Source organism: Pelodiscus sinensis, chromosome 1 (assembly GCF_049634645.1).
Source record: "Pelodiscus sinensis isolate JC-2024 chromosome 1, ASM4963464v1, whole genome shotgun sequence".
Classification (NCBI taxonomy): Eukaryota; Metazoa; Chordata; order Testudines; family Trionychidae; genus Pelodiscus; species Pelodiscus sinensis.
In genome coordinates this window covers 236,616,979-236,622,978 of record NC_134711.1, presented here as the reverse complement: position 1 = coordinate 236,622,978, position 6,000 = coordinate 236,616,979, and positions in this window count along the sequence as shown.

Sequence of the window (6,000 nt, the reverse complement as noted above, 5' to 3'; positions counted from 1 at the left end):
CAATTATCTTCGTAGTTCATCTTTTTTACCTCTGTTGTTTGTAGCACGGAATAACCTTTCCTGAGAGCTGACCCTGTTCCCCACCTTTAGGCAATGCTGCTGAATACTGTCAAAGGAGGATTCGTCTTATCTCCATCACACCTACATTGCAAAGCAGTTGGGGAGTTGCCCCTACACATGCTCTCTCTCCAGGTGAAAGCTAAACTCCAGTAATTAGTGTCTGCAAAGTGCTGCAGAAATACAAATTGCTGTTATCACTAACACCACATTTTCTCCCCAGTGGCTTTGCATATACATAAAAAAGGATTGATAGAAAAGAACCCTAGGAAACTTGTAGGAAAGGTACCTGTGGGCAGAGGGACAATTGCCCAAATCTCAGCCTATGTGTAGGAAATTCTACACCCCCCTGATAGAATCTATAGGCTGGTGAACAAAAACCTTTCTGCCAATGGCATGAAAGAATTGTTGATAGATCTAAGTGACGAATCATATACACTTGACCTTTGTAAGTGAATAGGAAATCATTACCCAGACAAATTAAAATAGCAAATTCTCAGGTGAAAGCCATACTGAAAAAGGTCAGATGTCAGAAAACTCCAGATGGCAAATAATAAAAAATAAATAAAAGACAAATAAAAAAAAAGATTCCAGGATCACGACAGGGTTTCTTAAGCATGAGCCTAACAATTGCTAATATTTGGAAAGAGATTCTTGCCTTCTTCAAGAAGGAGGTCTTCACAATCTCAGGAAACACTGAGCCCATTGGATTTAATTAGGTTTCACCTTGCAGGCCAACAGGTGAATATCTACTGTCTATTCTTTCCATTCTATTCCATGCCATCTTTCCTGAAGCTGCCAGCAAACATAGCAGTGAGAGCCAGTTAGGTTGGTGCTTTTGTGATGTTAATTCTTGACTACATGCAACTATATGGAAATCTACCAAACAGTTCATTTCACGAGAGGCACTGAGGAAACATCTGAGATGGAAACTGGGTTATGGCAATTTTTTGAATAACTTTGGGAGATATTATTGAATTGAGTGTAAGTACCTTGGGAATCCATAGTACTAAATGCAAGGGCTATACATTATCGTTGGCCTGGAAGATCAAAGAACTATATTGAACAATGTGGCAGACAAGGATGAACTATTATGTAGATTTTCTGGGAAATATCTAGAGGGAGGTGAATGCAAGTTCCCTACCTCTATCTCTTTGAAGCTATGCTCTGGTGAGAGGGTGACTGTCTGCTCATTACCTCTTTTCAGGGTCCCAAGATTAAAAGCAAAAACTGTATAAAGGAGTGATTCACAGATTCATAGGGGTGCTATTTCTAACAGCTGATATAAATTTGATACCACAGAGAAACCCTTTGATGGGGACTGAAGGACTGATCATCTCCCGGTGCCCATGTCAGAGTTGGGGTGGTCTCTGGTAAGCTTATTAGCATGCATGTAGGTTCTTTTAAGAGCATAAGAACGGCCATACTGGGTCAGACCAAAGGTCCATCTGGCCCAACATCCTGTCTTCCAGGAGTGGCCAATGCCAGGTGCCCCCGAGGGAGAGAACAGAACAAGTAATCACCAAGTGATCCATCCCCTGTTGCCCACTCAGCTTCTGGCAAAGAGAGGCTAGGGACACGATCCCTATGAGCAGGGCTCACCAAGCGGCGGCAAGCCCTGCTTGCTGGCCATGCAGAAGCATACGCTGCGCATGTTCTGACTGCACTGCTCGGCCCCGCCAGCTTAAAGTCTACTCGCCACGGGCGAGTAGATTGAATCATTTGTCGAGCCCAGCCTATGAGATAAGTTTTCTCTGTAATGCTTTCACCTTAAGAATAACGTTGCTTGCTTAAAAAGAGCTGACTGGTAACGTCTAACTGTGTATAGCCTCTGATGAGAAGGCAAAGCAGGCTTGCTGAGGCAGGAAACTCACAGTGTGGAGGAGTAACTGTGAAGCCTGGAAAGCCCCGGATAGGAGGGGCAGAGTCATGGGTCTCTACCAAAAAGGCAGTAGCTGAGGAGCCAGAAACTTAGAGTGGGTGTATTGTTGGACCATGGGGAAACTAAACAAGTGCAGTTGCCCCGATGTGTGTCACATGTGGTGGCAGTGTATGTGGATCTATAATGGTGTGAATCACTACAAGTTCAAAGAAAGGCCGCTCAACAAGGAGGACCAGCCAAAGCCAACACTCATTAACTTGAGTAGCCGTATGGTCAGATCCAGATTCCCAAGGAACCCAGTCCCACAGGCAGAGGGTCTATCAGGTGGGGGAAATCTGACAAACACAGCAACGGGTCAAAATATTTTAATGTGAAATCATTCGCATCACTAAAACAGGAACACGAACTTCTCCTGCAGTACCACTGACAAAGCCAAATAGATGGAAGAAAGAAATCTTTCTGTTTTAGGGTCATTAAAATAGAAAGAACATTAAATTTTTAGGAGAGCATTTGACACACACCGACAAGGAAACTTACCTGCAAGCTCTGCTTTTTACTTCTGACAAACATCCGAGCCATAAGGGTGCTCAGGCACAAATCAGGACAGGTGAGAGTCCATGCCTCTAGGAGGCACATCACAGAATTTGCAGCCACGTGGAGGGGCTAAGCTGGCTTCAAGCAACCATGGGGTTGGACTGAACCCAAATCACAGCAACCTAGCCAGGCTTCCCTACATATGTCACAGCAGAATAAAATCTTCACAGCACAGCACATCGTGGATCTGCCCCAACACATCTCTCCTGCCCCTATAATAGGCGTGTATGGAGACGTTGGAAAGCAGCCTTATGACTGTTTTTCATTATGCACCAAAGGAATCCTCAACCAAATGGACATGGAGGTTTCAGGGGCCCTTTTACCCAACAAAAAGGGGCTGCTGTAGGCATGAGGATCTCAGCCTGCGTCTCTTTTTCACTCCCTTTCACAGTCTCTATTAAAACTGAAAAAGTCTCTTCTTAAATGTTCTGTCCATTTTATGTGATGATGTCTTTGCGTGTAAAACAAAGCCTGGCCTGGGTCTGACTGAGATATCTAATGCGGTTCCCCAATATGTGTGTATTTTGGATGTGCAAATCTAATCCCTCTGAGGCATTTTGGATATACAGTACAATTCACAGAATACTAGAACTGGAAGGGACCTCGAGAGATCATCAAGTCCAATCCCCTGCCCTCACGGCAGGACCAAGCACCATCTATATCATTCCTGATAGGTGTCTATCCAACCTGCTCTTAAATATCTCCAGTGCTGGCGATTCCACAACATCCCTAGGCAACTTATTCCAGTGTTTAACCACCCTGACAGTTAGGAAGTTTTCCCTAATGGCCAACCTAAGCCTCCTTTTCTGTGATTTAAGCCCACTGCTTCTTGCCCACTCATCAGTGGCCAAGGAGAACAATTTTTGTCCCCTCTCAATCGTCTCTTTTCTAAACTAAAACCCAAATCTTTCAATCTTTCCTCATGTTTTCTTGGCCTTTAATTTTTTTTTTTTTGCTCTTCTCTGGACCTTCTCCAATTTTTCCACATCTTTCTTGAAATATGGTGCCCAGAACTGGATACAATACTCCAACTGAGGTCAAATCAGTGCAGAGTAGAGCAGAAGAATGACTTTTTGTGTCTTGCTCACAACACTCCTGTTAATGCAGCCCAGAATCATGTTTGCTTTTTTTGCAACAGCGTCACACCATTGAATCATACGTAGGTTGTGGTCCACTATGACCCCTAAATACCTTTCTGCAGTACTCCTTCCTAGACAGTCATTCCCCATTCTGTATGTGTGAAACTGATTTTTCCTTCCTAAGTGGAGTACTTTGCATTGTCCTTATAAAACGTCATCCTGTTTACCTCAGACCATTTCTCTAGTTTGCCCAGATCATTTTGAAGTATGACTCTATCCTCCAAAGCACTTGTAAACCCTTCCAGTTTAGTATCATCTGCAAACTTAATAATTGTACTCTCTATGCCATCATCTAAATCACTGATGAAGATATTGAACAGAACTGGTCCCAAAACAGACCCCTGTGGAACCCCACTTGTTATGCCCTTCCAGCATGATTGTAAACAGTTAATAACCATTAATTGAGAGACCAAATGTGATATTAACAACTGCAATGAAATTGCTCGGAAAGCAGTAAAGCTGTGGAATGTGCTGTTTACATTCTTGTTTCTATGAAGATTAACAAGGACATTTAAAGATTAAACTGTTTACATAGCATGAATTATGCACTCTGCAGTAGCACCTGGAGGCCCTGGTCCAGGATCAGGCCCCATTATGTGAGAGGTCCTACTCACATGGAACTGACTGCTCCAAAAAGCTAAAAATACAGTGCTTATAACTAAACTAGACTCACATCACATTCCATCTGCCTGCTGTCCACTGACCTGCTCATTAAAAAGTCCTTTTTGATGCCATGTGGCAGGTTTGAGAGATCCAGCAAACAGTTTAATAAACTCTCCAGTCACTTTGCCAGCCCACATGCATCCAGGCGAAAAGAATCAGGGTAACAATAAGGCAGGGCTTCTAACAGAGCACTCAGGAACTAAGGACTTATACTGCTTAGCCTTATAAAAAAAGGGGACCACTGACCACACTACTCGGGGCTTTTAAAGCTGCAGAGTTGCCTCTATGCAAAGGTACGAGGGATTCAGTTTTCTGTCTTGCCAAAGCAGAGCCATTTTGCCTCTGATTAAAAGCTCTAAGGTGATTTGGTTTGCTTTTATGTTTTTAGAACTTCTTTAACAAGCTCCCAGGAATAAATACTCCAGCCTGGTTGGGTGGAGCTCTTGGGATGAGTTGGTTGTTTCTCAGCTTTAAGACCCTCCAGATTTCAAAGACATCTATCTCTCAGGGACACTTTCTAGCGATCTGCCCTTGTAACTCTTCCTATGTCAGGGAGCTGTCCCCATAGGAACCCTAACTGATAGTGCTGATGTCAATTAGTCAGAAGGTGTCACCCAGAAACACAGCACAAGTCTGAGATACCAATGCACCATGAGTATAATTCACAATACAAAGATGATACCATACACACACACACACACACACACAAGATCATCCTACTTAGCAAATCATAAGTTTTCCACCAATACTTTACCTGACATATCTTGCAAGATTAATCACAATTTTGTAATCTTGGTATCAATAATATAAATGCTCACCCATATTGCATGCAGCATCACACAAGTACCTTGCTCATAGGAATCCTAACCCTGGAGTAGGGAGCCATAACCACAGGAACCCTAACCCTAGCTCCAAGTACTGTACCAAGAGGACCCCTAACCCTAGGGTAAGTAGCTCCTACCCATAGAAATGCTATCCCTAGTCCCAAGTACCCTATCTCAAGTGAGCAGCAGCATAGCACTGACTTCCCCTCTAGCCAAGGGGTGTTCAACACCCCTTCTTTCCAGGATCCACCTCCTCTCTACCTCTTCCCCCAATCCTCTGCCTGAACCCTGCCTCTTCCTGCACCTCTTCTATCCTTGCCCCAACCCTAGTCACCCCTTCCCCCAACCCTCTGCCCCTACCTCTTTCCATCCCAACAAACAGCTGGGAGTAGTGGGCAGGAGGCACTGGGAGGAAGGGGGAGCAGTTGATTTGGGAACTGCCTGAGGGCAGGAGGCACTGGGAGAGGGGGGAAGAGTTTGGCTGCCAGTGAGTGTTCATCACCCACCAATTTTTCTCCAGGAGTGCTGCAGTCCCAGAACACCCATGGAAGCCTGTGAGTAGCAGGCCCTGGAAGTAGCTACTGTGTTAGTATTTGATGATGCTGATATTAACTGCGGTTTGTCAAACATACTCCTGAGCTATTGGAGAGTGTTAAAGTATATGTCCTTTGCCTGAATCATATTAACAGGGTAAAATCGGCTTCTCTTTTTGAATATATATGGAGAAAGCTTGAAGATTGCTTTGACACATCTTAGTTATCAGACAGCTATTTGGTATTTATTTGGACAGAGATAATTGAAACCTGGTGATCTCTAGCCATAGCTAAGTAAAAACCATGTA